The 23,584-nt window shown below is 46.8% G+C and overlaps 1 long non-coding RNA gene across 3 annotated transcripts in view; it reads right to left on the bottom strand.

The window, feature by feature from the left end:
* Positions 1–23,584, bottom strand: part of LOC134932138 (uncharacterized) — an 86,293-nt gene that overhangs the window by 32,839 nt on the left and 29,870 nt on the right. For 2 of the 3 annotated variants that reach the window (XR_010179251.1, XR_010179250.1), the window contains exon 2: positions 16,600–16,874. This is a non-coding gene — a long non-coding RNA (uncharacterized LOC134932138). Of the gene's footprint in view, positions 1–16,594; positions 16,875–23,584 lie in introns of all 3 variants that reach the window. The other variant, XR_010179252.1, reaches the window with a different exon arrangement.

The raw sequence follows: 23,584 nt of genomic DNA, 5'->3' as shown, positions 1-23,584 counted from the left end.
ATACTGGTTTGCAATAAAGTAAATGTTTCTACATTTCAGTAAATATGGGCTGCTTTAATTGTATTCTTGTTATTAACTACACATTGTAGGTTTTATTACAATTTGGTGGGTAATAATAAGATTTTAAACCTACCGGTAAATCTTTTTCTCCTAGTCCGTAGAGGATGCTGGGGACTCCGTAAGGACCATGGGGTATAGACGGGCTCCGCAGGAGACATGGGCACTCTAAAGACTTTAGAATGGGTGTGCACTGGCTCCTCCCTCTATGCCCCTCCTCCAGACCTCAGTTAGAGAACTGTGCCCAGAGGAGACGGACAGTACGAGGAAAGGATTTTTGTTAATCCAAGGGCAAGATACATACCAGCCCACACCATCCACACCGTACAACCTGGAACCTACGAACCAGTTAACAGTATGAAACAAAACAGCATCAGCCAGAGACTGATCAAAACTGTAACATAACCCTTATGTAAGCAATAACTATATACAAGTCTTTGCAGAACTTCGTCCGCACTGGGACAGGCGCCCAGCATCCTCTACGGACTAGGAGAAAAAGATTTACTGGTAGGTTTAAAATCTTATTTTCTCTTACGTCCTAGAGAATGCTGGGGACTCCGTAAGGACCATGGGGATAATACCAAAGCTCCAGACCGGGCGGGAGAGTGCGGATGACTCTGCAGCACCAATTGAGCAAACATGAGGTCCTCCTCAGCCAAGGTATCAAACTTGTAGAATTTAGCAAAAGTGTTTGACCCCGACCAAGTCACCGCTCGGCAAAGCTGTAATGCCGAGATGCCTCGGGCAGCCGCCCAAGAAGAGCCCACCTTCCTAGTGGAATTGGCCTTTACCGAATTCGGTAACGGCAATCCAGCCGTAGAATGAGCCTGCTGAATCGTATTACAAATCCAGCGAGCATTAGTCTGTTTAGAAGCAGGAGCGCCAACCTTGACGGCTGCATACAGGACAAACATTGTCTCTGTTTTCCTAACCCGAGTCGTCCTGGCTACATACATTTTTAAGGCCCTGACTACATCAAGGGACTTGGAATCCTCCAAGTTACCCGTAGCCACAGGCACCACAATAGGTTGATTCATATGAAAAGATGAAACCACCTTTGGCAAAAATTGAGGAAGAGTTCTCAATTCTGCTCTATCCACATGGAAAATCAGATAGGGGCTCTTGTGAGACAAAGCCGCCAGTTCGGACACCCGCCTTGCAGATGCCAAGGCCAACAACATGACCACCTTCCAAGTGAGAAATTTTAATTCAACTGTTTGAAGCGGCTCAAACCAGTGAGATTTTAGGAACTGCAACACCACGTTAAGGTCCCATGGTGCCACTGGGGGCACAAAAGGAGGCTGGATATGCAGCACTCCCTTTACAAAAGTCTGGACTTCTGGGAGAGAAACCAATTCCTTCAGAAAGAAAATTGATAGGGCCGAAATCTGTACCTTAATGGAGCCTAAATTTAGGCCCATATCCACTCCTGTCTGTAGAAAGTGGAGAAAACGGCCCAGATGGAAATCCGCAGTAGGAGCATTCTTGGCTTCACACCAAGATACATACTTCCTCCAGATGCAGTGATAATGTTTCACCGTCACCTCCTTCCTAGCCTTAATCAGAGTAGGGATGACTTCCTCCGGAATACCCTTCCCAGTTAGGATTTGGTGTTCAACCGCCATGCCGTCAAACGTAACCGCGGTAAGTCTTGGAACACACAGGGCCCCTGCTGCAACAGGTCTTCCCTGAGAGGAAGAGGCCACGGATCTTCTGTGAGCATTTCCTGAAGATCTGAATACCAGGCCCTTCGAGGCCAATCTGGAACAATGAGTATTGTCCGCACTCTTTTTCGTCTTATGATTCTCAGTATTTTTGAGATGAGCGGAAGAGGAGGGAACACATAGACCGACTGAAACACCCATGGTGTCACCAGGGTGTCCACCGCTACTGCCTGAGGGTCCTTTGACCTGGCACAATACCTCCGAAGCTTCTTGTTGAGGCGTGACGCCATCATGTCTATTTGTGGAAGTCCCCACTGACATGTTATCGCTGCAAACACTTCCTGATGAAGTCCCCACTCTCCTGGATGGAGATCGTGCCTGCTGAGGAAGTCTGCTTCCCAGTTGTCCACTCCCGGAATGAAGACCGCTGACAGAGCGCTTACGTGATTTTCCGCCCAGCGAAGAATCCTGGTGGCTTCCGCCATTGCCACTCTGCTCCTTGTCCCACCTTGGCGGTTTACATGAGCCACAGCTGTGACGTTGTCTGATTGAATCAGAACCGGTAGGTCGCGAAGAATATTCTCCGCTTGTCGTAGGCCGTTGTATATGGCCCTCAATTCCAGTACGTTGATGTGTAGACAAGCCTCCTGGCTTGACCATAGTCCCTGAAAATGTCTTCCTTGTGTGACTGCTCCCCATCCTCGGAGCCTCGCGTCCGTGGTCATCAGAACCCAGTCTTGAATGCCGAACCTGCGACCCTCGAGAAGGTGAGCACTCTGCAGCCACCACAGGAGAGACACCCTGGCCCTGGGGGACAGGCTTATTTTCCGATGAATTTGTAGATGGGACCCCGACCACTTGTCCAGAAGGTCCCACTGAAACGTCCTTGCATGGAACCTGCCGAAGGGGATGGCCTCGTAGGTCGCCACCATTTTTCCCAGTAGGCGAGTGCATTGATGGACTGACACTCTTTTCGGTTTTAACAGGTCTCTGACAATGTTCTGGAGTTCCTGGGCTTTTTCCATTGGGAGAAAAACCCTCTTTAGTTCCATGTCCAGAATCATGCCTAAGAAAGATAGCCGAGTCGTTGGAATCAACTGTGACTTTGGTAGATTTAGAATCCAGGCATGCTGCTGCAGCACTCTCAGGGAGAGCGACACGCTTTTCTGCAATTGATCTCTCGATCTCTTTTATCAGGAGATCGTCCAAGTACGGGATAATTGTGACTCCCTGTCTGCGCAGGAGCAGCATCATGTCCGCCATTACCATGGTGAAAATCCTCGGGGCCGTGGAAAGCCCAAACGGCAATGTCTGAAACTGGTAATGACAGTCCTGTACAGCGAATCTCAGGTACACCTGATGAGGGGGATATATGGGGACATGAAGATATGCATCCTTTATGTCTAGTGACACCATAAAATCCCCCCCCTTCCAGGCTGGAGATAACTGCCCGGAGCGATTCCATATTGAATTTGAACTTTTTCAAGTACAGGTTTAGGGATTTTACATTTAGAATGGGTCTGACCGAGCCATCCGGTTTCGGGACCACAAATAGGGTTGAATAGTACCGCTTCCCCTGTTGAACTAGGGGAACCTCGACAACCACTTGTTGGTGACACAGTTTTTGAATTGCAGCTAAAACTATCTCTCTTTCTGGGGAAGAAGCTGGCAAAGCCGACTTGAAAAACCGGCGAGGAGGCACGTCTTCGAATTCCAGCTTGTAGCCTTGGGATACAATTTCCATTGCCCAAGGATCCACGTCTGACTGAACCCAGACGTGGCTGAAGAGTCAAAGACGTGCCCCCACCGGCGCGGACTCCCTCAGTGGAGCACCAGCGTCATGCGGTGGATTTAGTAGAAGCCGGGGAGGACTTCTGCTCCTGGGAACTAGCCGTAGCAGGCATTCTTTTCCCTCTACCCTTACCTCTGGCAAGGAAGGTAGAGCCCCGACCTCATCTGGGCTTATGCGACCGAAAGGACTGCATCTGATATTGTGGTGTTTTCTTTTGCTGTGGGGGAACATAAGGTAAAAAAGTAGATTTACCCGCTGTAGCTGTGGAAACCAGGTCCGCGAGACCTTCCCCAAATAAAACCTCACTCTTGTAAGGCAAAACCTCCATATGCCTCTTTGAGTCGGCATCACCCGTCCATTGGCGGGTCCACAGGGCTCGCCTAGCAGAAATCGCCATGGCGTTGGCTCTCGAACCTAGCAGCCCAACGTCTCTCTGAGCGTCTCTCATATATAAGACTGCATCTTTAATGTGACCTAAGGTCAATAAAATGGTATCCCTATCTAGGGTATCAATGTCAGCTGACAAGGTATCTGCCCAAGCTGCTACAGCGCTACAGACCCAAGCCGACGCTATTGCCGGTCTGAGCAAGGCACCCGTATGTGTATAAATTGATTTTAAGGTAGTCTCCTGTCTGCGATCAGCAGGATCTTTGAGGGCTGCCGTGTCTGGAGACTGTAGCGCCAACTTTTTGGACAAGCGCGTTAAAGCCTTGTTCACCTTGGGTGAGGATTCCCACCGTAACCTGTCCTGTGCAGGGAAAGGATACGCCATAAGAATTCTCTTGGGAATCTGCAGTTTCTTGTCTGGAGTTTCCCAAGCTTTTTCAAGTAACGCGTTCAGCTCATGAGATGGGGGAAAGGTTACCTCAGGTTTCTTTTCCTTAAACATGCATACCCTCGTGTCAGGGACAGAGGGGTCATCTGTGATATGCAAAACATCTTTTATTGAAATAATCATATAATGAATACTTTTGGCCACCCTTGGGTATAACCTCGCATCATCGTAGTCGACACTGGAGTCAGAATCCGTGTCTGTATCAGTGTCTGCTACTTGGGACAGTAGACTTTTCTGAGACCCTGCAGGGCCCTGTGACACAGTCAAAGCCATGGATTGACTCCGTTTTATCCCTGGACTCTGCTTTGTCCAATCTCTTATGTAATAAAGACACATTGCATTTAAAACATTCCACATATCCAACCAATCAGGTGTCGGCATCGCCGACGGAGACACCACAATCATCTGCTCCACCTCCTCCTTAGATGAGCCTTGCGATTCAGACATGCCGACACACACGTACTGACACCCCCACACACTCAGGGATATATCTATATGGAGACAGTCCCGCAATAAGGCCCTTTGGAGAGACAGAGAGAGAGAATGCCAGCACACACCCAGCGCCACCGGACACTGGAATAAAATCCCAGTTAGTACAGCGCTTTTATATAAATATATAATTACACTCACAATGTGCCTGTTAGGGTCTCCTGCCCTGTGCTGCCACGTCGTCATGGCAACCGGGAGACAAGTGCTAGCGGAGTAACCTGAGCGCAGCTGATACTCCGGTTCGGGTCTTTTGCTGTGCAGTGGTTACAGGCTCTGTGCACGGCAGGGGATCCGGTGCTGGTTTTTGTGCTCACAGTCTGTGAGGTCTGAGTGGGGCGTGGACAGCACCTGCTTTATAAGGCTTCTTCTTAGGTTAAGCAGATGCTGCTGAATCCTTGTTGGTTAGTCAGTTCCTGAAAGTTAGCCAGTACTGTGTAGCTTTGTATTTGTTGTTGCTTACTGCAAATAGGCCTGGGGATTTGGTACTACACTCTGCCAATCCAGACCTAGCAGTAAGACTGGAGTCAGTCGTTTAACCTGCTGGGGTTCTTTTGCTACTCTGTGAACTTAGCAGGTTTGCGGCTGTATTCTCAGACTGCCTGCCTAAATCCTGTCTCACTGTGCAAGGTGTTCAGGTATTCAGTTTAGTGGCAGTAAACTGAACCTGTGCACTGCAAGTGAGGATTAGGATTGTGGAGACTCTCCTTGTGTTTATCATTCCATCTCTGACCAAGGAGTTTACTGCCACACCCGTTGGTAACCCTTTAGGGTTTTGCTGTTGCCCTTAGCAACAGCATTTCGGGTTCTCTACGTATTAAAACACAACATCTTGCTTTTTTCATCTGAGCATTCCTAATAATAGGGAGACACCCAGTTTCTTAGCCTCTGGGCTTCTCTGTTCACTTTGTGTTTATTTTGTTACCCTGTCACCTTCTGTGTACGTAATGTCATATTCCCCAGTCTGTCTGTGAGTTCATTTGTTTTGCATCCCTATCCGTTCAGACACCAGTACATTCCTGCAGGCACTGGTGTGCATAACAGTTCAGACACCAGTACATTCCTGCAGGCACTGGTGTGCATAACAGTTCAGACACCAGTACATTCCTGCAGGCACTGGTGTGCATAACATATTCAGCAGCCTAATACTCCTGCTGAAATTTTGTGGGAATATGGAGCATACCCCTCAAAATACGTTGCAACAGGTGGTCGATCAGGTGCAGGTCCTGACTCGACAATTTAATGATTTGTCCATTAAAATGCACACCTCCCAGGCCGCTGGTGGAACTCCCGCAGCAGCAGCACCTTCAGGGGTTAAGGAGCCGAAAGTAAATCTCCCGGATCGTTTTTCTGGAGATCGCTCGCAGTTCTTTTGTTTCAAGGAGAGCTGCAAGCTGTACTTCCGGCTTAGGCCTCAGTCTTCAGGGTCGGAGATTCAGCGGGTGGGCATAGTGATTTCCTTGCTACAAGGAGACCCACAGGTCTGGGCATATGGGTTGCAGCCTGACTGTCCGTCGCTTAAAAGTGTTGATGCTTTTTTTACGGCACTGGGCATGTTGTATGATGACCCTGACAAGACGGCCTCAGCCGAGGCTCAGATTTCGATCCTTAAGCAAGGGCGAAGGCCAGTTGAGGTTTACTGTACGGAGTTTCGGAGGTTGGCCCATGATACCCAGTGGAATGACCCAGCCCTGAGACACCAGTACCGAAGAGGTCTTTCTAACCAGATAAAAGACCAACTGGTACAATATCCCTTGCCTGATAGCTTGGATCAGCTCATGCAGTTATCCATCCGGGTGGATAGACGGCTGAGAGAGCGTAGGCTTGAAAGGGAGACCGAGGTTTCCTTCTTTCCCAAGGGAACCTCAGACTGAGGAATTTTCCGAGGAGCCTATGCAGATTGGGGCTACCCGCCTCTCCTCGCGTGAGAAGACGCGGAGGAGACAGCAGGGGTTGTGTTTGTACTGTGGGAATAAAGGTCATGTGGTAGTATCATGCCCAGAAAAGCCGGAAAACTTCAGGGCCTGAGGGTGATAGGAAATATCCTGTCAGGCCAGAAGTCAGAATTTCCCAAGAAGACTTTTATCATTCCGGTGACCTTGAAGATCCTCGGTCAAACTGTCAAGACTCAGGCCTTTGTGGACAGTGGGGCCGACGGGGTTTTTATGGACCGCCAATTCGCCCTGAAACACTCTGTTCCCTTAGTACCCTTGGCATTGGAAATTGAGATTTGTGGGTTAACCGGGGAACCATTATCCCAAGGTAAAATTACCTCTTGCACTAGCCAGATTTCTTTGTTTATTGGAGCCACACACTCTGAAAAATTGTCCTTTTATGTGACTGTCTGTACTTTTGCCCCATTGGTGTTGGGGTTACCCTGGTTAAGGGCCCACAATCCTCAATTTGACTGGGTCTCTGGGGAGATTCTTAGTTGGGGTACTGATTGTTTCAGGAGTTGCTTGAGCCTTCCAGTCAGGCTCTCGCAGCTAAGTTTGCCAGGATTGCCAGGGTGTTATGCAGATTTTGCGGACGTGTTCTCCAAAAAAGTTGCAGAGGTACTACCTCCCCATCGCCCCTATGACTGTGCCATTGATTTGTTGCCAAATGCTAAGCTTCCCAAGAGCAGGTTGTACTCCCTGTCACGTCCTGAGACTCAGGCTATGGCAGAGTACATTCAGGAGAACTTGGCTAAGGGATTTATCTGACCTTCACAGTCTCCAGTTGGGTCGGGGTTCTTCTTCGTGGGTAAAAAGGACGGTTCGTTGCGACCCTGCATCGACTTCAGGGAATTGAACCGTATCACGATTAAAAACTCATACCCACTGCCTCTCATTTCGGTCTTGTTTGACCAGCTTCGTACTGCCACCATTTTTTCTAAGATTGACCTACGCGGGGCGTACAATCTAATCCGAATAAGAGAGGGGGATGAATGGAAGACTGCATTTAATACCCACTCAGGGCATTATGAATATTTGGTGATGCCTTTTGGGCTCTGTAATGCCCCGGCAGTCTTCCAGGATTTCATGAACGATGTACTCAGGGAATATTTGGATAGATTCTTAGTTGTATACTTAGATGACATCCTAATCTTCTCCCATTCCCTGGAGGAACAACGGAAGCATGTACGCTTAGTCCTCCAGAAACTCAGAGACCACCGGCTTGGGGCGAAGCTGGAGAAGTGCGAATTTGAAGTTCAGAAAATCGCATTTCTAGGATATATTATCTCCCCAGAAGGTTTCCAAATGGAGGGTTCCAAGGTACAGGCAGTCCTGGATTGGGTGCAGCCCACTAGTTTGAAGGCGCTTCAGCGTTTCCTGGGCTTTGCGAATTTTTATAGACGATTTATCGCTGGATTTTCGTCTATAGTGGCGCCCTTGGTGGCACTCACTAAGAAAGGGGCGGATGTTGCTCACTGGTCTTGTGAGGCTAAAGCGGCTTTTGCCCGTCTCAAAAGGGCATTTGTCTCGGCCAAGGTGCTGCGACACCCAGATCCAGAGCGTCCTTTTGTGGTGGAGGTGGATGCCTCTGAGATGGGTATTGGGGCAGTGCTCTCTCAGATGGGAGTGTCTGATAATCGCCTTCATCCCTGTACTTACTTTTCCCGTAAATTTTCGCCTGCCGAGATGAATTATGACGTGGGTAACCGGGAATTGTTGGCTATTAAGGATGCACTCGAGGAGTGGAGACACTGGCTTGAGGGGGCTAAGTTTGTGGTCTCAATTCTCACCGACCATAAGAATCTGGCATATTTAGAGTCAGCGAAGCGTCTCAATGCCAGGCAGGCACGATGGGCTTTGTTTTTTGCTCGCTTTAATTTTTTGATAACATATCGCCCTGGGTCAAAAAACATCAAGGCTGATGCGCTCTCGCGGAGTTTTGCTCCAATCCAGGAGACCACCGAGGAGCCGTTGCCCATTGTGTCCCCATCATGTATTAAAGTGGGCATTACCCAGGACCTCTTGTCATTAGTCCTTAGAGCACAGGAGCAGGCTCCTCCAGACCTTCCGGTAGGTCTTTTGTTTGTGCCTCCTAGGTTAAGACAGCGAGTGTTCCTGGAATTCCATGCCAAGAAGTCGGCAGGTCACCTGGGTATTGCCAGAACTCGGGAGTTGCTATCTAGGGCGGTGTGGTGGCCCTCGGTGGCTAAGGATGTGGATCAGTGGGTTCGGGCATGTGACATCTGTGCCCGAAATAAGACTCCTAGAGGGGTTCCTGTTGGCCCATTACATCCACTCTCTATCCCATCTAAGCCATGGACCCACATTTCAATGGATTTTGTGGTGGACTTGCCCAAATCCTCGGGGATGACAGCCATCTGGGTTGTCGTTGACAGGTTTTCAAAGATGGCGAACTTCGTTCCACTGGTTGGGCTGCCATCGGCCAGACGCCTGTCTGAATTATTTATGCTGCATGTTGTGCGTCTCCACAGGTTGCCACTTGATGTGGTCTCTGACCGCGGATCCCAGTTTGTGGCCAAATTCTGGAGGGCATTTTGTTCCGATCTCCAGATTTCTGTCAGCTTGTCGTCAGGCTACCATCCGCAGTCTAATGGGCAGACTGAAAGGGTGAACCAGTCCTTGGAGCAGTTCCTCAGTTGTTATGTCTCCAAGTGTCAGACTGACTGGGTTGCTCATCTGTCCATGGCGGAGTTTGCCTATAACAACGCGGCTCACTCTGCTACAGGGATCTCTCCCTTCCTTTGTGTGTATGGGCATCATCCTAAGGCCAATTCTTTTGACCCCCTGGACTCCACGCCTGGTGGTTCCTCTGTGGTTTCTGTCCTTAGAGGTATTTGGAGGAAAGTGAAGAAAGCCCTTGTGTCTGTGTCATTAGTGACCAAAAGGGTTTTTGATAAGCGGAAAAGACCCTGCAGCTTCAAATTAGGAGACTTCGTCTGGTTGTCTACCAAGAATTTGAAGTTGAGACAGCCATCTCATAAGTTAGGCCCCCGGTTCATCGGCCCTTATAAGATCACCAGGGTAATCAATCCGGTGGCATTTCAGTTAGACCTGCCCCGTTCTTTGGGTATCAATAGAACATTTCATTGTTCCCTTTTAAAACGGGCGATTAGTAATCCTTCTTCCAGTGGAAGACCTTCTCCTCTTCTGATACGTGGCCAGAAGGAGTTTGTTGTTGAAAGGATTCTTGACTCCAAGATGGTTCGGGGTCGGCTGTCATTTTTGGTGCACTGGAAGGGGTATGGCCCGGAGGAGCGGTCGTGGGTGCGCAGTTGTGATCTTCATGCCCCCAGACTGATACGCTCTTTCTTCTCGCAGTTCCCCGATAAACCCGGTGGTAGGGGTTCTTTGACCCCTCGTCAGAGGGGGGGTACTGTTAGGGTCTCCTGCCCTGTGCTGCCACGTCGTCATGGCAACCGGGAGACAAGTGCTAGCGGAGTAACCTGAGCGCAGCCGATACTCCGGTTCGGGTCTTTTGCTGTGCAGTGGTTACAGGCTCTGTGCACGGCAGGGGATCTGGTGCTGGTTTTTGTGCTCACAGTCTGTGAGGTCTGAGTGGGGCGTGGACAGCACCTGCTTTATAAGGCCTCTTCTCAGGTTAAGCAGATGCTGCTGAATCTTTGTTGGTTAGTCAGTTCCTGAAAGTTAGCCAGTACTGTGTAGCTTTGTATTTGTTGTTGCTTACTGCAAATAGGCCTGGGGATTTGGTACTACACTCTGCCAATCCAGACCTAGCAGTAAGACTGGAGTCAGTCGTTTAACCTGCTGGGGTTCTTTTGCTACTCTGTGAACTTAGCAGGTTTGCGGCTGTATTCTCAGACTGCCTGCCTAAATCCTGTCTCACTGTGCAAGGTGTTCAGGTATTCAGTTTAGTGGCAGTAAACTGAACCTGTGCACTGCAAGTGAGGATTAGGATTGTGGAGACTCTCCTTGTGTTTATCATTCCATCTCTGACCAAGGAGTTTACTGCCACACCCGTTGGTAACCCTTTAGGGTTTTGCTGTTGCCCTTAGCAACAGCATTTCGGGTTCTCTACGTATTAAAACACAACATCTTGCTTTTTTCATCTGAGCATTCCTAATAATAGGGAGACACCCAGTTTCTTAGCCTCTGGGCTTCTCTGTTCACTTTGTGTTTATTTTGTTACCCTGTCACCTTCTGTGTACGTAATGTCATATTCCCCAGTCTGTCTGTGAGTTCATTTGTTTTGCATCCCTATCCGTTCAGACACCAGTACATTCCTGCAGGCACTGGTGTGCATAACAGTTCAGACACCAGTACATTCCTGCAGGCACTGGTGTGCATAACAGTTCAGACACCAGTACATTCCTGCAGGCACTGGTGTGCATAACAGTGCCCCCCCTCTTTTTTGCCCTCTGTAACCGTGTTCAGCAGGGGAGAGTCTGGGGAGCCAGCTTCTCTGTGGTGTGCTGTGGAGAAAATGGCGCTGGTTAGTGCTGGAGGATCAAGCTTCGCCCCCTAAGCGGCGGGCTTCGGTCCCGCTCAAAATATTTATACTGGCGGTGTTTTTTTCAATATACTGCCTCTGCAGTATCCAATCTATATGCCAGTGACCCTTGAGGTTAATATTGCTGCCCAGGGCGCCCCCCCTGCGCCATGCACCCTTACAGTGCCCGCTGTGTGTGTATGTGTGGGAGCAATGGCGCGCAGCGTTACCTCAGTGAAGATCTGAAGTCTTCTGCCGCCTTTGAAGTCTTCTTTCTTCTTAATACTCACCCGGCTTCTATCTTCTGGCTCTAATGGTGTCCAGTAGCCTAAGAAGCAGAGTCTATCATTTAAGTAGGTCTGCTTCTCTCCCGTCAGTCCCACGATGCAGGGAGCCTGTTGCCAGCAGTGCTCCCTGAAAATAAAACACCTAACAAAAGTCTTTTTCAGAGAAACTCAGGAGAGCTCCCCTGCAGTGCACCCAGTCTCCTCTGGGCACAGGATCTGAGGTGGAGGAGGGGCATAGAGGGAGGAGCCAGTGCACACCCATTCTGAAGTCTTTAGAGTGCCCATGTCTCCTGCGGAGCCCGTCTATACCCCATGGTCCTTACGGAGTCCCCAGCATCCTCTAGGACATAAGAGAAATATTTATTGGCTTTACTTAATTTTTTCCATACTTTTCTATAGACGGTCAGAGAACACACGGATGGAAGTTATAGTACCAATATAGAGAAATATCTGACTGCTCAGCCTAACTGGCCAGAGGCTGGAACTCTGGGCCTAATTCAGACCTGATCGCAGCAGCAAATTTGTTCTCTAATGTGCAAAACCATGGGGGTCATTCCGAGTTGATCGCTCGCTAGCTACTTTTTGCATCGCTGCGATCAGATAGTCGCCGCCTAAAGGGGAGTTTATTTTCACTTTGCAAGTGTGTGAACGCCTGTGCAGCCGAGCTCTGCAAAAACATTTTGTGCAGTTTATGAGTAGGTCTGAACTTAATCAGCCCTTGCGATTACTTCAGCCTGTCTGGTCCCGGAATTGATGTCAGACACCCGCCCTGCCAGGGCCGTAACTACGTGTGTGCCAAGGGGGCTTGGCACACAGCGCAGTTGCCCTGAGGGCGCAACGGCCAGCGGCATGTAATGAGTCAAATTGACTCATTACATGCCGCCTCTGCTGTGTGCGCCGCCGCCGCGCTGTGGAGGGGAAGACAGAAGCGCCGAGCAGCGGAGAGAAGGAGGGAGGGGGAGCAGGGAGCCGCAGCAGCGCTATTTGATTGGTAGTAAGCGCCGCTGCAGCATGAACTATTGATGACAATAAAGTAAAGTATTATAAGTAAAAAAAATGAACTATTGATGACAATAAAGTAAAGTATCCCCCTCTCCTTCTGTATTGGCTGCCCGGCGCTGCTATGGATGCTGGGATGCGGTTCCTTCATCCCAGCATCCACAGCAGCGCCAGGCAGCCAATACAGAAGAAGAGGGGGATGCTGCAGCGGCGCTTACTACCAATCAAATAGCGCTGCTGCGGCTCCCTGCTCCCCCTCCCTCCTCTTCCTTCTCATCTCACTGCCTGCACCGAGGGAGCTGCCAGCACGAGGAGCCTGTCAGGTAAGTATCTCTCTCTCTCTCTCTTTTAGGGGGACACCGTCTGCCATAATGTGTAAAAAGGGGTCCTGGCTGCCGCATTGTGTAAAAAGGGGTCCTGGCTGCCGCATTGTGTAAAAAGGGGGACTGGCTGCCGCAATGTGTAAAAAGGGGTCCTGGCTGCCGCATTGTGTAAAAAGGGGTCCTGGCTGCCGCATTGTGTAAAAAGGGGGACTGGCTGCCGCAATGTGTAAAAAGGGGGACTGGCTGCCGCATTGTGTAAAAAGGGGGACTGTCTGCCGCAATGTGTAAAAAGGGGGACTGGCTGCTGCAATGTGTAAAAAGGGGGACTGGCTGCCGCAATGTGTAAAAAGGGGGACTGTCTGCCGTAATGTGTAAAAAGGGGGACTGGCTCCCGTAATGTGTAAAAAGGGGGCCTGGCTGCCGCAATGTGTATAAAGGGGGACACCGTCTGCCGTAATGTGTATAAACGGGGACGCTGTCTGCTGTAATGTGTAAAAAGGGGGACTGTCTGCTGTAATGTGTCAAAAGGGGGACGCTGTCTGCTGTAATGTATAAAAGGGGCTCTACCTGGTGTAGTGGCGCTACTGTGCAGCGTAATTTGAATAATGTAGACTACTGTGCACCGTAGTATGAATTGCTATTATTTTGTGGCCACGCCCCTTCCCCATGAAGCCACGCCCCTCTAAATTTTTCGCGCGCCTATGGCGCGCACTGCCCCTGTCTTACATGGGGGGGCGCCACTGTCGTTTCTCGCACACAGCGCTAAAATGCCTAGTTACGGCACTGCGCCCTGCAAACGCTTGGACACGCCTGCGTTTTCCCAAACACTCCCAGAAAACGGTCAGTTGACACCCATAAACGCCTTCTTCCGGTCAATCTCCTTGCGATCGCCTGTGCGAATGGATTCTTCGTTAAATCCATAGCTCAGCAACAATCCGCTTCGTACCCATACGACGCACCTGTGCATTGCGGTGCATACGCATGCACAGTAGTGACCTGATCGCTGCAAAAAACAAAGCGTGCGAACAGGTCGGAATGACCCCCCCATGTGCAGTGCAGGGGGGACAGATATAACACGTGCAGAGAGAGTTAGATTTGGATGTGGTGTGTTTAAACTGAAATCTAAATTACAGTGCAAAAATAAATCAGACAGTATTTACCCTGCACAGAAACAAAATAACTCACCCAAATCTAACTCTCTCTACACGTGTCATTTGACCCTGCTGAAGTTCACATGGTTTTGCCCATTAGAGAACAAATTTGCTGCAACGATCAGGTCTGAATTAGGCCCTCTATCAGATATTACCATAAACACACAATTCCAGAATATTAAAGGAACTAGTGGAATAATCCTTGTCCCTATAGTTCATGGATCACACATGCAGGAAAAAAAGGGAAGATACATACTACAAAGACTTCATTGCAAAGTATTGGATGTCCAATATAATACAATAACTGAGTAATCAACCTTTTCATAAAAACTAGAGAGTCCTAATCTTTCAAGCAAAGTTTTGCCTCAGAGTATATGAAGCTGCCGACATTAGTTAGATGTCCCAGCCGTTCGACCACAATACCATACCCTCTATTAAGCTGGGTACATACTTGAAAGATGTTACAAATGATGCGACGGTCATACCAATTTAATTAATCTCAAAACACAGAATATCGAGCATACACACTGCAATCTTCTGAGTGACATCACAATATATTGTGTTGAGGGACTGTATCCAATGAATCACTTTTTCTGTACACACTATGCAATCAGTGTGTAACTCAATGGCAAAATGTCTAAAATTTAGATAATGGGGTGTACTGTAGGGACTTGCAGGAAGGGGAAATGTAATAAACACCATTTGCTTTTTTTGCAGTATTACTTTGTGTCTGCCGAGGCTTGGTTCATACCTGCTGTATGTTACTTTATTGCTTTGCTTACAAAGTGATTAAATAGCTATGGATGCTTATCGCTTTCAAGCAGTGGCTTCATACATTGTCAGTATGGTGTAATTTCCTGTTAACCTGAGGACTCATAGGAGGACTGGCTGGACCAAGGAATGGCTGCTGATGAGATATTTATTATCACACATGCCTTTGCGCCAGAAGTTTCAGGATACAAAAAATGATTACAGGAATTTTCTGGCATGGATGATGCTACTTTCCAGGAGTTGCTTCATCTGGTCATTCCACATATTGAGAGGCTAGCTGCAGTTTTAAAGAGAGCCTTTTCCTGTGAGAGACTGGTGGCAACTCTGTCCTTCCTGGATACAGGAAAGTTACTGGCTGATCAGAAATGTGGCTTCCATATTTCACCAAAAGCTTTGGCTTGTAAGTAAAAAGGAGTGTTTTGTCATTGCAAATGATGATATTTATTATAGATAATAAAGAGTGGCATAATAAATGACACCATAAAAGTGTAAAATATAAATAGTAACTTAACGATACAATAATTTTGGACCCGCACATGTGATTTATAACCTAAGTAAATATAAACTTGAAGTGCACATGCCACTGAAGATGACACTATGAATGGGTGTTGAGGACTTATTTATTAAAGGTGCAGATTGTCTACCATAGCTGTGTTGTGTATGCAGAAGTTGCTGGTGTTGGTAGGCATTCTGTATTGGTCTAAATGTAAGAGACTCTGGCTTCATAGGTATTTTGGACATCACCTAACTGGATTAATGAAGGTGCTCAGCTACACCCTTTGCCATAGTGTCATTCACAAGGCACTCAGAATGTACCCTTTGCACATCACTCATACGCATTTTGAAAGCAATGTTGGCACCAAAAGTATCCCACTCATCAGGGGCTCTCCGCAATCCATTGTGAGTGATTGTTAGGACTTGGCATGTTAGGTGGTAAGTTTCTTCTGGGGCCACACGTTGCCTCTTTTTCCGCTTCCTCTGTGTTACTGGAGTTTTGCAGTCTACCTCCTGGCTAGACACACTAGGTTCCTGAGAAGAAATGTATTCCCTATTTTCTAGTTCCCTATAGTAGTGGCAGATTTGATATATATTGCCGCTGGGACGTCACAGCCTTTGATGGGAAGCAAATGTGCATGACAGCTGCCAACAATGGATCCTATTATAACTGGTCACTGCTAATTATTAATTTATTTTGTGGACATTGGGAAGAATGGCAGAGCTCCAGATGGTGGTTGCTTTCAGCAGACAGAATTCTACCATAAATTGACTACATATACTTTCAATATTAAACTGCTGAAGAAACTAAACATGGAATACAATATATGTTTGTGACCGATGAGGCTTTTGCGTTACATAAAAATTTACTCATGCAAATCCTGTAAATGATACTCCTCAAAGAGATGATTTTTAATTTTAGGGTATAAAGAACAAGGTGGGTTGCAGAGATTGGTTTGAGTAATAGAATCCATATATTTCATATTGCCATCGATCTGCGTACTGACAAGATAGACTGCGTGGCATGCTGTGTGTTGCACAATTTTCTATGCCGCAAAACACCAAATCAAAGACCTATTTCCTGAGTTAGGTCAGATCAGTTGGAGGCAAGTTGGAGGAAGTGCAGAGATGAATACCACTGGAATCAGGCCTTCTGCAAACACTCCCTGCACGAGCAAAGCAAACTCAGGAAGAATACCCGACATATTTTAATTGTGTGGTGGCATTGTAAAGGCAAGATAACTTTGTAAGATAGTCATATAGCTATTTTTAATTTTATATCATAAACTTGGTATCTCTTTTTCTGCATGGTGAGTGTTGTGTATTTACCTTACCATGTGATTGTGCTACAGTCTCTCACATCATCATCCTGATCTTCTCCTAGTTCTTCATCCAATGAGCTCAAAGATGCCCTCTGTGCATCCTCGTCCATCGTAAATGTCAGCAACTCATAGTATCAAAGGTGGAACATAGATGTCTTCAGCTCCCACACCCGATTTCCTGGATGTCTTCACCTTCCTCTGCTCCTTCATGTAGATGTTCTGAAAATGTTGTGTCTTCTTTTTCACCCACTCTGCATTGGCCACATAATAGCTATAAAGGGGGAAAACTGAACAATACAAATGTCAGCACAACACAACCATCAGAACATATTTAATTTCAGAATGATGCACATGCCATCAGATACATTGGGAGTGGTATGGAAGATCTACAGTGTCTAAGTACACTGTACATGTACAGTGATTAGGTTGACCCCATATGGTCGACATGCATTAGGTCAATAGGGTCAAAAGGTCAACAGGGACAAAAGGTTGACAAGTAAAATGTAGAGAGTGGGTAAGGTCAACAGGGACAAAGGGTCAACATGACAATGCTTGATAAGCTTTTATTTTGTTTTTGGGATGTCATATTGTATGTTTCATCACATGTAACAACAATAAGTGGAAATGTGTGCCCATGCTTCTGGCAAGGTGGCTTGCACTGCTACCATTGTACTTGCTACAGGTTACTATTTCCAATCATAGTCCACGTGGATAGTAAATTAAGCAGAAGTTGGTTAAACATGCAAAAAAAAAACAACAACTAGTGTTGACCATTTTTGTGTCAACCATTGTCATGTCAACTTTTGGAACCTGTCAACCTTAATGCATGTCAATCTTTTGTACCTGTCGACCTAATGCATATCTACCATATGGTGTCGACCTAAACAATGTTGAACTATCATCCGGATCCCAGATACATCAGGGGTCAGACAAATCAGTGTTAAACTTGCACCAATATATTATAGTATTATAAATGTTTTTGTGTCTGTATGGAATAAAACTTTACAGTTCTTGATTAGCTTTTATTAGCTGTGGTTTCACATTGTCATTTTATTTAATATAATTTTTTTAGATAGATGCAACAAATTGCCAGCCTGTGTAAAAGACGATATTATAAAATGTACAATTAAAGACCGCTGTTTGGCACCAATTATGTGGTATTGTATAGAGTATGTCCGGAATCAGCATTCAGTGATGTCTCACTTAACAGCGCGCTGGTGTGCAGGCCTCCAGAGGTCACGGCCCCAGTCTGCGGCTGTATGAGCATCCTGTCTGCGGAGCGCAGTATCCACTATTGTGGTGAATCCCTGAATTCCATTCTGCGGGTGCCCTCCTGTGTACCGGACATCTGTACAGCATGGGCGCCACCATGACACTTGCGGTCAGCTGACCGGAGAGCACCCAATCCTGTGCTGTGATTGCTCACATGATCCAAGTATCCAATGACTGCCGACCAGGGGGGTATAAGTCCAGAGCATTGGCTCAGTCTCATCAACTTGGACAACACGTCACATTGCTGCATAGCATCTCCTGGTTCCAGTTTCCAATTCCAATCTCCAGTCTCCAGTCTTCTGTTTCCAGCGATCTCCTATTTCTGGCATCTCCAAGTGATCTCCCGGTTCCTGTATTCCTGTGGAACTACAGGTCCCAGCATTTACTTCAGCTCCAACTTCTGCTACAGTCAGCCTCCACCTTTTACAGTAAGAGACTTTCTTCAGGTGCTATTCATTATCTTCACCTATGTATGGTTAACTTGCATTCAGCATTGTGCTATGGCATCTGGCACTTAATACAACCACTTCATATGTGTTTCAAGTTGTCTCCTGCTTAACCTTGCTTGGTTGTGGACTTTGCATTACAAACTGACTGTGTGGAGTATCGTTGCTGGTTTCCAAACCAACTGTGGGAGTGATCACCATCTGATTGCTATACTAGTTTCCAGACCAGTTCATTGCCTGTATTTCATTGCCTAATTACTGCACTGGTTTCCAGACCAGCTAAATACCTGTGACTGTTTATTCATCATTGTCAGCATTCCATGTACCATCCATCCCAAGTTATCATCTGCTTTAATTACTGTATATATTTGTGAGCATATAATAAACATCATTGCGCACATGCCCAGGGATCTCTTACACCCTCCTCGGTTTCTCCATTGCACCACCACTGACCCACTAGTGCCCCCTCCAGGGACAGACATAACCACAGATCTGACAGTTTGTCCAAGGTCCATGGACTCGGACGGCTGTCAGAGTGTCGGGTCAGGGGCCCTCCAAAGTCTAGCATCGCGACTTGATGGTTAAGAGGCTGCGCAACAGCAAGTGATCCTGTTTCTACAGGGAATGTCTACCTGCTTGGATACTTTGCAGCAATCCCTTCCAAGTTCTGTTTCTTCTCCAGTTCCTGTTCAAGTCACTCTTGCTCCAGTTATTCCAGCTCCTCCTGCACAATCCGTTCCTATGGTTGGACCTCGTTCAAGTCAGTCCTATGGCACTCCCTTTAAAGCTAATTCTCCTGAGAGGGCGACTTCCTCCTTAAAAGGTTCCAGGACTCCTCTGTCTTCTGCTGTGAAACCTGAACCAATAAGCACACTCTGTCATCTATTGGAACAACTTCGAAGTCTTCTATCAAGAATTATTCCAATAATACCAGAAATCCTAGGAGGTGCTTTAAACGAAGTAAAAAGTCCTGCTCAACCTACTGAGACTAATACAACCACTGTGTCAGACTTCCTTAAAACTAAAATCTCTCCTCCTATGCAGAGAGAGGGTAGATTCCAAAGCTACCCACGCTCCAAACTCATGGAAGATGAACGCCGGCATCACAAGCAGCTTCACCTCTGTTTCTACTGTGGGAGTTCTAGTCACCTCATTAAAGACTGTTCTCTCCGAAAGTCAAAAGTTGGTGACAGGTCCCAACATCACAGAGGTCTCACCTGCAAACCTTCCAGTGTATAGTTTACAGTTCCAATTTCCTCTATTCCGGACAGGAGTGTCCAAAAAGTCTCCGATTGGGGTCCTGTGACAAATAGGCCCAATTCCAAGTTCAGAAATCAAAAGAGACTGGCTATGTTACCCATAACTAAAGAAGTTTCTGTTTCTACAGCCCCAGGTGGGGCATCTGATGTTGTGACCCCAGAAGGGGTATCTGATGTTCAGATTCCAAAAGCGACATCCAGGCATGCAACTCAAGGAAGTGTGTCTGATCTATTAACCCCAGGAGGGGTATTTGGAGTTTCTGCCTCAAGAGAGGTATCCAGGGCCAAGATCCCAGGAGGAATTCTTAAAGCCACAGATACAGACATGAACTGTTGTTCGTCATCTTCTGAGAGTGCTACCAGCTCTGTACAGCTCCAAGATGGACCCTCTGAACATCCGGATTCTGTTTATAAAGAGTCAAGTATCAATGGACCTAACCCGGTTCCAGCCGTCAGTCCAAAGATTCCACTGGTTCCAGCCAGCCCGAGTAGCTCTGTTTCCAATGCTGAGCTACATCCTTCAGTTCCAGCAGATTCCAGCATCTTCGGATCTGATCCGGTCCTATCCGTCAATCCGAAAACTCCTCCGGTTCAAGCTTTTCCAGACCCAATCCGGTCCCATCCGTCTGTCCGGATCAGCCACCTTCGGTTACAGCCGATTCCAGCATCTTCGGATCTAATCCAGTCCTATCCGTCAATCCGAAGACTCCTCCGGTTCCAGCCGGTTCAAGATTTTCCAGACCCAATCCGGTCCCAGCCGGTTCAAGCTTTTCTGGACCCAATCCGGTCCCACCAGTCTGTCCAGATCAGCCTCCTTCAGTTCAAGTCAATTCAAGTAGTCCTGGACAAATCCCAGTTGCTCCGAACCCGGTGCGGTTCTCTCTAGTGTTTCAAGTAATGAACTCCTGTCGATATGTCCAGAGTCAACAGTTCTTGCAGATAATGCAGTTGCCTCAACCCAGATGGAGGCTCTGAGCATCTCACCCCAAGATGAAGCTTCTAGTGTTCAGTCAACCTCAGTTGGGAACTCCTGTCAGTCAGTTCTGGAGATGACGTCCTCTCTCCACCCTAGAGCATTTCAAGTTGATTCTACTCCTCCTTCTGAATGCTTATTCTAGTCCTCTACTCTCAAGTGTCCTACATTGTCTTCTGAGACTTCAATTGACATTCAGCCTTCCAAGTGTCCACTTGATACTCAAGCTCCAATTTACTTTGATGGTGATTATGCTCAGTTCCGTGCATTAGCGAGCTAATACCTCGCTTTTACTGAGTCGGGATCTTCAATTAGTATTACCCCAGTCAATGCAATCAGATATTTTCTCCTGTTCTTCAAAGGTAAAGCAGTGGATTGGGCAAATCCTCTCATTGAATCTAAAGATCCGCTATTGAATGATCTTGTCGCTTTCCTCGAAGGAGTAAAACAGGAGTTTGCTCCAAAGTTAGTCCATTCAAAGCAATCTGGGCATTCTGCCCAATTTGTCAACAGTCTGACTACTGCTAAATCCTCCCCAGCATCTCTGTCTGTGCAAGATCAGGCTACATTAGACCAAGCTATCAAAGATTTCCAAGCTGCGAAGAAAGGAAACCTCGCAAAGTCAAAACAAGGATCTCTGACTTGGGATTTGAAAGTTGCATATACTTCCGTGTCTCCATTTTACAGCAACACTTATGAAAGTATTGACTCCCCGGGATCAACATCTACTCAGTCTTCTGATCAATCTTCCAGTTCTCAGTTTTTCTATCCAACTCTTTCCAAGCATAATCAGGCTTTGTTGAATCAATGCACCAGAGATATCAAGAATTACAGGAATTGGAGAGCTTCAAAACCAGTTCAAAGTCTACCATCTGTTGACGTAAGAGTTGGCTATGCTTCCGTTAACTCTATTCCTGGTGTCTCACATAGTTTCAAATTCACTGGACCACAGGTTGACTCAGATATTGTTGTTCCTAAACAAAAGACTCCCATGACCACACTAGACCTGGACTCTGACTCTGAAAGTGAGTTTGTTGATGACGACTCAAGTTACATTATGGGAGGTTCTATCCTTCCTCCAGGAAGTAAATTCTGTCTCAAATGATCATGAATGGTCTACTTGTTCTGATGAGAAAAGTCTTTCTTCTGAAGATGAAAGTTGGGAAGACTTTTGAGGACCTCTGCTTTTGTGTATTCCTAAGTTCTTCTTCAAGGATCCTCATGTTCCAGCGTGGTATTAAGTTTGTGGCAAGATTTTGGAAAGCCTTATGCTCTGCTTTACAAGTTAAACTCAAATTCTCTACAGCATATCGCCCTCAAACGAATGGGCAGACCGAAAAGGGTAAACCAAGAACTTGAAACCTTTTTGAGACTTTATATTTCCTCTTCGCAGGACGACTGGGTAGATTTATTGCCTTGGGTAGAGTTTGCTCATAACTTCCGCTACCATACAGCCACCAATACTACTCCTTTCTTTGCAGTTTACGGTCAACATCCCAGAGTTCCAGATTTCCAAGACCTTCCAGTTGTCTATGATCCTGAAGCCAATTCAGCAGTTCTCTCAGGTTTGGGTAAAGATTCATCTTTCTCTCAAGAAAGCATCTTGACAGTACAAGATCTTTGCTGATCGGAAAAGACGAGCAGTTCCCAGTTTAAAGCCAGGTGATCAAGTCTGGTTATCTACTCATAATATCTGCCTTAGAGTTCCCTCTATGAAGTTTGCTCCGCGGTTGCTCCGCAAACCCCGCCTGTAATAGTCCAGCATGTACAATATGTCAATAACACTCACACAGCAGTAAAATTATTTTTCACAAGGATAATCAGAAAAACTGATAATCAGAAAGTTCACATTAAGTTAAGTAGTGGACCAGCATGTTATACATAAGCAGGTGTCTGGGAATTGTGCTTCTTAGCAATAAATGGGACAACTCAATCTAGTTACGTGTGTGACAATGTCTGAAAAATATGACCTTCTCGCACTCCAGCAGAATGACCTGATAAAAGAGTGACATTGACCACATACAATGTCAGATGCGATCATCAGGGATGATTCAGAAGGATTGCAAATTCTGCTAATTAGCAGAATTTGCAATCATTTTGTTCGCATGCTGGGGGCCGCCCAGCATGCTGACCGCCGCCTCTCCCCCTTCATCAAGCAGAAATTGGGATCACATCGCAATTTATGATTGATAGCAGAAATTAAGGTTGCCCTAGCTGCGCCTGCAGGAAGACCGATTCCATATTTCAGATTGCAGCGGCTGCGTGTGACATCACACAGCTACCGCGATCACGCCCACACCCCCATTTCAATGACGCTACCCGCGTTTGGCCACCTCTGCAACGCTCCATCTCCACCTAGAAAACGGAGCGTTGCTGCCTCCCGCCCTGACTGATTGACCCCCCGCCGAAAATGCAGGCGCATGCACATGACAGGTGCTACGCATGCGCCCACTTCATTTTTGTAATTTTTGCGGTTGGATCGCATTTTGCGATCCAACCTGAATTAGGCTCATTATTCGGATTTACTAGCTATCCCAATTTATACACATTGGTCATTTTCAGATTTTAATTAGGATTAATAAACATTTTCTGACCAATTAGGTCTAAAATTACTCAGACAAGTGACCATCGCAATTGCAGTGTGTATTTGCACATTTATTTTTAATAAAGTTGTTTTTCAACATAAAAATATAGGATCTCAGTTCAGCTGAATGCTCATTTTTACATATCTGACAGGAAATTGCACAAACCTCCAGATTATTGTGCTTCTCGGTCCTGAACCAGCATTTATACTGATATGTCTCATCATGCATGACCTCAACTATGCCTGAGGACAGTCAGGGTTTCTGAGCATCAATCTAGCTAAGGACATCCCTGACTCTCTGACCCTAAGATCTGGCACGAATCCTAATGACTCAAATATATCTACAACTAGTTTGGTCGACTACTATTGCCCCAGGAATCCTTTACCTTTATTGAACTCAGGAAGACTTAAGACCCCACACAACACAAGTTTTGACATAACAATTTAGTCACAAATGGATTCC

The sequence above is a fragment of the Pseudophryne corroboree genome, chromosome 6, assembly GCF_028390025.1.
Source record: "Pseudophryne corroboree isolate aPseCor3 chromosome 6, aPseCor3.hap2, whole genome shotgun sequence".
Classification (NCBI taxonomy): domain Eukaryota; kingdom Metazoa; phylum Chordata; class Amphibia; order Anura; family Myobatrachidae; genus Pseudophryne; species Pseudophryne corroboree.
This window is presented reverse-complemented; position numbering and strand designations above follow the sequence as displayed.